The following is a 10,526-nucleotide window of genomic DNA, read 5'->3' as shown; positions in this document are numbered from 1 at the left end:
CAAATAAACAACTAATTTCTCATGAGTTTACAATACAAACAATCAAAACTGCAGGTTATTAATTATTAACAGCAGTGCTGGGCAAGGGCGGTTAAACGCCAGTACAGCGGTTGCATAGCAACAACGGTGTCGTCAACTTCTTTTAGAAACTGACGATCAAAGGATTGTATATCTTATCACGTACAGTCGTATGGATGCAACAAAATTTCCAACAAGAAAGAGTTTTTTGGAAGCAGTTTTAGAGGCCTAGCAAATCGTGAAATACGTGTTCTGCAATAGGTTGTTTCCTTAGAAGCACATGCGAACAACGACTCCCAAAGCAACAAAATCAATAACCGGTATCATTATGATATGGCATTGAAATTAACAGCACAGTGTGCTCAGTGTGCTAACTTAAGTAACATTTGTGATATGCTTCAATATGTATTTTCGTCAACTGTACATCATACTCTACTCCACTACTCAACCCCTGTCAACTGCTTAACTACTCTATAACTACACATATAACTACAAACCCGTAGAAGAACTCATCAAATTTACTCTTCTTAAATTCTAGCTTTTTGGCAAGTACTCAGCACTCTAGATACTGTACTACTCTACTCTGCCTACCCTCTCATCACTACTCCACACTAATGTAATATACTTCCCTCAAATACTATGATGTACACAAGCACTCTACAGTTGCACGGATTGTACAACTAAACAGCAAGAAAAGGATAAAGCAACAGCCGAAGGCAATGGAGAGCCTAAAGGAGACGAAAAAACACAAATCAGAAATCGATGGATCTCAAACGCCGCAAATCAAGCAAGAGATGTAGCCCAAGTCTGAAGAGCTGCTCGATTTAGGACATTACTGTTCCAATCTGTGGCTAGATGTGCATGGCATTCATAAATGAAATCTAAGACTTCATTTGTAATTAAACTCAAAACAGACACTGGTCTTGGAAATTGTGAAAATATATCACTGTATCAACAAGATAACTTGTCTGCCTCAGTAGCATGCACAACCGTTACAGACCATCAAACAGACTCCTTTTTCTGCATTTGATGACCGCAGGAATTTGTAATACATCTCCAAGTCAGGAAATATCAGCCTTTTTAATTTAAAATTCCACCTTGCCGTCAACAGGGACCATATCATCTAGGTTAAATTTATCGTAACTGAAATCTGACTGAAAACAATCATACAGCAAAACAGATTTTCTTATCAGAAATGGTGCTGTCATCGTATTGCCGCAAGCATCGCGAGATTGAAAACTGAACTGAAGTTTGCCAATGCAGAGGCGCGAAAAACATCCGCCCTAAAGAAATAGGAAGACAAACTAAAGAAATTTATTCTCGAAAAGGAATTCAAGGCTGAGATGGAGGCCGTAATTAAAACCCAAGATGGAGAAAGCAAAAACCTTGTTGAGGATAACAGTTTACCAAAGAAAAAAGACAAAGATTACGTTATTCAAAATCACCCGAAAACACAGGCGTCATCTGTGACGAGCGGAAGCAATTCGACTATGGAAACGGACTTAAAAACAATGGATCGCTCACGCAAAGGATTGCCTAGCGAGAAAGGAATTCCGTCAGTAAAAGAAGAGCCAGTATCTCCTTTCGTGAAAGCCACTCCTGTTGACAAGACAACTATCTCTAAACATAGGCAGGCTAAACGTGCAGGAGTTATTTTTTAAATTTATGGGGTGGCTTGGGGTGAAACTGGGTGATTGTCCTGTTGGGATGGTTTATGCCATGGGTTGAGCTATTTGTGTATAGCGCCCCACGGAGTCACTTTTTTGCACAAAGTTTGCTTGCAAACAAAATAATTTTTACATGCATTTTGATACATCAGAACTGTTTTATTTAATACGGAAATTTTCATCATTTGATTAAAAACCAAAACTAATTCAATTGTCAAAATGTCACAAAATGGCATGTTCTTATTCTGTTTAAAGCGGTTATTTTGTTGCTAGCTTTGTAGCAACCGTAACGGGTTACTTTTGTTTGTTACGGAATACTTTTGGCTTTTTGCCAAACACTGTAACATGATACCGTTGTTTTTCTCACTTTTGTAACATGATACCTTGTTTTTTTTTTAAACGAACGTAACACGATACCCTTGTTTTTCTCGAAAAAGCCACGTCTCCATATAGACATTGAACGAAAAGTACTATAATAAACGAAGTAATAAACGAATCAACTAAAAAAACCACTCTCTTCGGAAAAGTTCTTTAAAGCGCAGTACACCTGGAGTATTTGTTCCCTGTCAAAACTGTTCAACAAAGATTTTCGTTCATTTACAACGTAAATTCTATTCAACAAACAAGAACTAATTGAGTTATCAAGTTGTCACGAAATGGGACGCTCTTATTCTGTTTTTGCTATCGATCGTAGTTGCTTTTAACAGTTAAGTTACTTGTACCGGTTCATTTAATGTTTGAACGAAATGTTTTACAGTTGATTTCAGTTTACTTTGGCCGCCCGCTTTGCGAAGTTTGTTGGGAAATTTGAAACTTTGTTATGAAGTTGCCAGTTACGGTGCGAGTTTGCGAATCAAATTGCAAACATCGATATAAATTTCCCGACTTCGGCCCGACTGAACTTTCCAAGTTTGGTAGTTGAGGAGAAACAAGACATGTTGCTCGAAAGTCATGGCAATTTCTGAACTCGAAGATTTTAGAACTTGTCAAGGAAAGTAGCTTGAAGTGCAAGACAACGTTTCGCATCAGCGATCACGCAAGTGATTGGCCGATAAATGAATTTCATACATGTAGAAATTTGGTCAAATTTTAACTTTTTTGTATGAAAACACATATTTAACGATTTCTGTGAGGCATAATCTTCACTGTCTTGAATTTCAAGTCTTCTGCGTTTGTAAACCGGATGAAACTGGATGGTTTACTCATATGTAAAATTGATTTTAATCGAAGCCGACGCAACACGACAGGGAAGACTAATTTGTTCGAGACAACATGTTTACGGCTCGCTGAACATTTTTTAACGTCACTGAACGTTTTTTATTTTTATGACATTTGTTTCCAACAGTTTAGCGTAGCAAAGCCCTTTTTGATAACATAACTACAGAAGGATTTAATAAATTCGGGTCGAAGTTGGGAACTTTGTATCGAAGCTCACAATTTGATTCGCAAACTACGAATACGTTTCAAATCCATGATAATTCACTCACCAATTAATCTTTCAACGAAAACGAACTGCGACACGCTGCGACACATAATTTCGTCAGATTGCTTCGCCTTTATAAACTGCAATTTGATTGGTTCTGATAGTACCTGAAATCTGATTGGTGTGACAAACAAACATACTTTACTGACCCACTGACTGAGTCATGGAACATCGTGCCGACTAAAGAGCTATTTTGAAAAAATAACTCAAAAACTGTTTGACCCAAGACAAAAGACAGTCCGCATGCAAATAACGAACCAAAGTATCTTGAAGACTACCAGCCACATGGACAGAGAAAAAACTAAGAAGCCAAACTCACCTCTCACTAGATTAGCAGATGTTCTGTGCCAACGATGATTACAAAACACACTTCCGCATCCTGAACCGGAAGTCTTTAGTGGTGACTTTCTTCACTATCCCGTATGGCTAAAATCCTTTGAGACCATTTTAGAAGGACAGACAAAGGAGGTGTCTCAAATATTGTACTATCTCAGGAGGTACACAACAGGGGAACCGAAGGAAGTAATCAGGTACACAACAGACAAACCGAAGGAAGCGATCAGTGGCCTACTGCTATTGGATAGGGCAGAAGCATACAAGCAAGCAAAAAAGATCCTACTCGACGATAGGAAATTGGAAACCCCTTAGTCGTCACAGATGCCTGCACAAAGAAAATAAACGAATGGCCTAAGATTCTCCAAAATGATGGAGCTAGCCTGCGCAAGTTTTCAGATTTCCTCATTCACTGCTAGACAGCTGCGAAAAAGCATTAAGTATCTAAAAGTCCTAGACGATCCAGACAACAATCAAATGATGGTCCACAAACTTCCTTGCTACCTCATCGATCGTTGGAGTTGCAAAGTGGACCGCTGGCTTAATAAGGAGGAAGAAGATCAACATCACGACAAAGGAACCGTGCTTAGCTATCCTATCCTTTCCGTCTTCTGTTGTTTTTTACAAAAGGAGTCAAGAATTGCCTGCAATCCCACAACAACAGTCAGGCCTCAGAAAGGAGAAGTTGTTAAGGAAGATCCAGACAAGGGGCGGAAGTCAAATAGCTTCAATAGAAGAAAACCACCCAAGTTAAATGTTTTTGTAACCGACTCACATGAAGTAGCAGATAGCAATGCTGGCAACAACAGACAAGAAAAAGAAGCCGGAAACTACTCCTTGTTCTCTCTGTAAGACACCTTATGACATAAGCAGTTTCAGGAGTAACTCCAATGGAAAGTTGCTTACCTACGCTACGACGAGAAATCATGAGAGAAGATCTTCTCTGAAAATAAGACATAAAGGGACTGGAAGTTGGCTGTCATTATCAACAGTTCTAGCAAAGCCAAAGAATCGAAGGCCTAATTGTACGTGGCTACAATGGAGATGTGGAAATTGCTCTACTCAAGAAATACTCAAGATCCTCCATACCAGCTAAAAAGAGTCAAATTCCATGGCCTGAATCTGTCCTTAACTGGCCACACCTTAAGAAAATTGCAGATAAGACCATGCTCTTAAACAAGAACAAAGAATTTGGCCTTCTTATTGCCCTCAATTGCTCCCCTGAAATCAAGCCATTAGAGGTAATTCCAAGAAACGAAGATAAACCCTATGCAAAGGAAACCGCCCTTGGGTGGGGAATCATTGGCGCCGTGGGATCAGCACGAAGTGGAGGAAGTGCCTATCGCTCTTTTGTGGGATGTGGCGGCCCAGTACAATGATCCGATCAAGGTACAAATTATGTTGGTGCCAAGAATGAGCTGTAGCAGGCGTTGTCAAGAATGGAACATGGAGAAATATGACAAGAACTATTAAAACAACTGTGATTGGAGAGACTTCAAGATGAATGTCCTGGAAGCAAGCCACATGGGTGGAGCCTGGGAGCATCAGATCTGTACAATCAGAAATGTGTTGGCTACGCTTCTCACACAGCTCGCTGCTCAGCTCAATGAAGAAATCTTCAGTACCTTCATGAAAGAGGCTGAGGCTATTGTTAATTGTTAACTGTCAAAGCAATCAACTCTCCATAGCTGCCTACCACGAAACTCCTTTATAATCGCAAATCGCAGGCAATAGAAATATTTGATGGATTATAAATTATGTTATGTTGGACCACTACCCAGGGCCTTATCATCTTCAGATTGCATTCTGCAAAAGACGAACAAGGCTTCACTGGTATCGTTGTTGCATGTCCCTGGTGCAAAGAGTAAAGGGAGATCAAATCACATTTAGAGATGTCGCCGTTAGTGTCCTGTCCATGGCAATGAAAGAAGGAGTGTGATGTAACATAATAGATGTTGTACTTGACAACTGTAAGGAACTATCTATCAAGAACTATGTGGTGAGGCGTCAGTGCATCAGCTGTGCAACATCACTAGCAGTCAGATAGTTAGGCAGTGGAGGAATTTCCTAACAAGAGTAACGAATAAGACAAGTCTTATCTCCTTTATCGTCAATTAGTGGGAAAAGGAACCATGCAGGGAGAAGTTGGAGGAGAAAGCGCTGTATGCCAATGTTGATGACAAATACTACAAAATCACCTCAGAAGGCAATGAGGAGGTTCCAACACTACAGTGTCAGCGAGAAGAAGCCAATGGATGCCTACTGCTCCAAGCTTCTTGTGCAGCTAATGATGGCTACAATTCTGTTCTTGTCTATTCAGAGGACACTGATGTGTTTATTATGTCCTTGGCATTAAGCAATGAAATAGGCGCTTCTCTGTTCATGAAATCTGGAACACACGCATAGACAAAGGTTATTGACATCACAAAAGTTGTTGCCTCACTTGATTTTGAAGTGTGCAACACCAGGTGTTCTTGGAGTGCATGCATTCACTGGATGCAACACTTTAGAATTCCTAAACTATAATTGAACATCTCAAGTCACCAATCTGTCTTCTTACATTTCTCTCCTCTGCACTGTCAAAAGAAAATGGCCAACAGCCTCATCAACAAAGACGAAAAAGCTGATGAAGAAGCTATGGTGCGTTGTGCAGAAGAAACCGAAAGGAAGGAACGCAAGAAGAAGGTAGTTTTTGACCCCTGCCATAACTCTTAGACTTCATACCACGTTTAAAAACAAAACTGCACGTAGAGTCCAGCCAGTTGGTACCAAATGGTTTGAAACGTGCAGGTTCGTAGGACGTTTTATAATGTAAACTTGGTCCCAGTTCCTCACTCGTGCGGAAATTTTGATTTTTATCGGAAACAGATATCGGAAGCAGGGGGACCCCTACCCAAAGCCCGTGCCTACTAGCAATATAGTCCTTCTGGACTCTTGACGAGAAAAGGGCTATATCTTTTGTTTTTAACAAGAAATGGTATGCAATATTTCAAAAAAAGTGAGCTCACTTATAGGTAAATACATAATGAATTATTTTCTTCCCTTTCAACCTCTGCAATAAAAATTAATAGTGGCCTCTGATGGACAAAAAAAGAAATAGAACTAAAATTTTGTTGCAGGTCGTTAAAAAACTGAAGAGGCTGGCGCGGAGAAGAACCAAAGAATCAAGAAAGGCAACGCCAATCTCAAAAATGAGTCTTAGAAAGAAAATCAAAGAAAAAATCAAAAAAGCAAAAACACAAAAAAACACAAATTGACGTCATCGTAAAGCACTGTATAAGAGCGAAACAACTTTCTGCTCAACTAACCAAAATGTCCAAGGAATTGCGGGTGCTCACAAGGAGCACCCAAAATTTGATCCTAAATTTATAAACTTTTTATGATTTTCTTTCCCAAGATCACGTACGTCACAATTGTATTGTTATCAATATATATATAATTCAAAGTGAGATAGGAGAACTTTTAGATAAGGTAGTTTACAATATGTTTCTTGGATTTTTTGAAATAAGTGTAGTAGTGCAATGTAACAGAATAGATGTTGTATTTGACACCTACAAGAAACTATCTATCATGAACTATGTGGTGAGGCGTCAGGGTATCAGCTGTGCAACATCTCTAGCAGTCAGATAGTTAGGCAGTGGAGTAACCAAGAGTAACCAATAAGACAAGTCTTATCCCTTTTATTGTCATTTAGTGGGAAAAGCAAGCACGCAGAGAGAAGTTGGAGGAGAAAGCGCTGTATGCCAATGTTGATGATACATGCTAGAAAATTACCTCAGAGGGAAGTGAGGAGGTTCCAACACTACAGTGTCAGCGAGAAGAATGGACGCCTACTGCTCCGTGCTTCTCATGCAGCCAATGATGGCTACAATTCTGTTCTTGTCTATTCAGAGGACACTGATGTGTTTATTATGTCCTTGGCATTAAGCAATGAAATAGGCGCTTCTCTGTTCATGAAATCTGGAACACACGCACAGACAAAGGTTATTGACATCACAAAAGTTGCTGCCTCACTTGATTCTGAAGTGTGCAAAGGTGTTCTTGGAGTGTATGATTCACTGGATGCGACACTGTAAGTTCATTTGCAAGAAGGAGAAAGGCCAAGTTACTAAAGAGGAACACAAGATTTCGAAAAGAACAAAGAGATCTTATCTAAAAAAAATGCTAGTTTACGAAATGCCATTGGGGTCACCAAAAACACTAGAATATTGTACAAGTCCAGGCAAGCACATGGACTTATTTCCTGTTCCGACCCAGACCCTGAGCCAGAGGAGAGCATACTTCCCATTATGTACAATGGCGTAAGCACAGGCCTGTCTGTTATGATGTGACATTCAAGGTGAGCCTTTACCTTCACCACCACTCAAAAGATAAAACCCCATTGCAATACGACAACCTGATTAATCTCCTTGTTTAGCAGACAAGCCCACCCTCGATACAGAGAAAAAGACATTAAATTTGAAATGGAAATGTACCAAAGTATGCTAATGATGATGTCCTTTATCAAATTGCCCCAGATAAGAATGTGTTGGAGTAAGGCAACACAAATCTCTGCAGTGCAGACATAAAAAAAAAAAATTTAAAAAAAAAAAATAGACCCGCAGAGAGAACCACTTCATTGATAAGTAAAAGACGTACTAGCTTGAAGCAATATCTGCCAAACAAGCCAAATAATTGGGGTATCAATGTCTAGGCTCGTTGTGAAGTGAGTGGCATCCTCTATGATTTTGAGGTGTACACTGGAAAAACAACCAAGACACAAGCAAATTCAGAATTACTTATGGGCGACAATGATGTCTTCGTTAAACACAATCACTTCCAAAGAACGTCAATCACAAGGTTTTCTTCGATAATTTCTTCTCTTCAATAGCTATCAAAAACTATTTGAAAAAATAGAAAAGCATTTACGTCTCTAAATAATTAGGAATGTTTTTATTGTAAATAATAACTTATTTTAGCATTTTATTGTAAATAATATCGTATTTTAGCATTTTATTGTAAATACCATGGTAACATATTTTAGCATCCTTATTATTTTAAACTGAGGGTCCCATGCTTATCAGTAACTTAAGTTACTGTCATAGGTCACCATCATTAGTCTCTTTTTTTTATTTTCTGGCAGAAAATGAGCTAAAGAAGAAAGGTCATGGGTGGTTTTTTTCCACAATTAGCTTAAAGTAGAGCTTTCTCTCTTACCTAAGTTTTCACTAAAAGAAAGACAATTTAAGCCATAGGGTATAATAAATATAACAAAATATAATAAATTGAAGGCAGACATTTTCACAAGAAAGATACTGCAAGCCTGTTGTTGAGAAAGTTTGAGCCACAGACACAGATGACATTTGCAGAAGAGCTTCAGGTGCAGGTACCAGTGATTTGGCATACTTAAACAACTGATTTTAACTAGGTTTTCTTAAGGTGTCCACGATTTTTAGACAGGACTTTCCCCCTCAGCTATGGCCATTTGACACAATTATAAGCGTTTATCGTGACATAGTAAACTGCAGGAGGAAGCAGCAGGAGGCAGTAGGAGTGCTATAAGAACGAGCCAATCAGATGTCAAGTAACAGTTGTCAACTTACAGAGTTTCTTTCAGCATGTTAAAATGGCGACCGGAAGCAGTTCAAGAGCAACAAAAAAGAAGAAAATTTCAATGGACGAAGTGTCAGTGTTTTACACTACGTTGTGACAAAAGAGGTGTCAGAAAACAGTTTTTGGAGGAATGATTGCATTTTTAACAAAAAACACTCGATTGGTTGAAAAGCCTTTGTTATTTCAAATCCTTTTTTCCTCCTTGATCATAAAGATGTGCAAAACATTGTTTGAAACAGAGCTTAGCACACACAGTATTTGGCATTCCACAGCCAGATGAGCTGCCCATTGTTGAGCAAATGATACTTCTATCAAAAGGGCTGGTAGATGGTGTGTAAAATGCTGCACTTGTTTTTTTTGTTATTATACGTTGTCTTTCCATACGACTAAGAAGGCAAGTAATCATTTGTATTTCCAGTGCTTTATAGCAAATCTGGCCATGGAAAAATTTAGCTTCACATTTCCATGGTATATATTGGACACAAAGCATATTAAAGTTATTTTAAGTTATGCAGTCTGATATAAGAGACACTGGGAAACACTTTATAAAAGTTTTAACATTCTCATCCCCCTTTCCCTCTTAGACAGCTGGTGCATGAGGAAGAAGTGGCTCTGGGGACCCATGATTTGATTAGATAGAAACTGACAAAGGGAGTCCAATTAATAATCGATTTCAAAATGCTCCTAGTGAGAAGTTTTGAAACAGACAACATGAGTAGTCTTGTCTCAGGATTAAGAACGTGTCCTTTTCTGTTGTTTTAGGAAGTCAAACAGTTACGAGCTTTATACCCAAGATGCTTGTGCTGGGTGATTAAAGTGCACCATGACGGGCACCCATGCGCAAATCATAAAATGTGGATGTTTAGACCATTGTGATGACAGGCACTGTTCATCCCTTTAGCTTCATCACCACCTTAAACAATCAGAGTAGGGTCAACTTGGGCACTTCACCAAAATTATAGCAAGTAGAGGTTAATCACTGATAGAAGCTTAGTAACCAGTGATGACATTGAGCAATAAAGATTTACATTAACAGCCATTGTATTCTTCCAAAAAAAAGTCCATGACCATTTTGATGTACAATGTACTCTGAAAATACATAATGGAAACTGTAAGGTAATTTTGCTTCAATTTTCTCATTTTTATTACCATTTTTTTCACGATTAATAAATATTGAAAACCTATCTTTCAATCAATTGTGTAAAAAGTCAATTTTTTGCTTGTCAGTCAGGCTAACGAGCAAGCCACAAATTTTGTGGAGATCCTGTGGTAGAAGGAGTTGCAGCATTGGAAGGTTACTTTCCTGCAGCAGCCAAGAAACTAAAGAAGAATTCAACAGTTTCTCGCCAACAAGACTTGGCAACTGGGAGCCTCAAGCGGAACCCACTGAAGAGTTGAGGACTCTGATATCATCACCTTTAAAAACAGCAAAA

The 10,526-nt window shown here is 38.9% G+C and overlaps 1 pseudogene; it reads left to right on the top strand.

Moving 5' to 3' along the window:
- Positions 1-5,244: 5,244 nt before the first annotated feature.
- LOC144652147 (uncharacterized) lies at positions 5,245-7,577 on the top strand (annotated as a pseudogene).
- The last annotated feature ends 2,949 nt before the right edge of the window (positions 7,578-10,526 follow it).

This window comes from Oculina patagonica, chromosome 4 (assembly GCF_052425735.1).
Source record: "Oculina patagonica isolate OP01 chromosome 4, crgOcupat, whole genome shotgun sequence".
Lineage (NCBI taxonomy): Eukaryota > Metazoa > Cnidaria > Anthozoa > Scleractinia > Oculinidae > Oculina > Oculina patagonica.
Note: the sequence above shows the minus strand (reverse complement) of the source record. Positions and strands in the feature narration are given on the sequence as shown.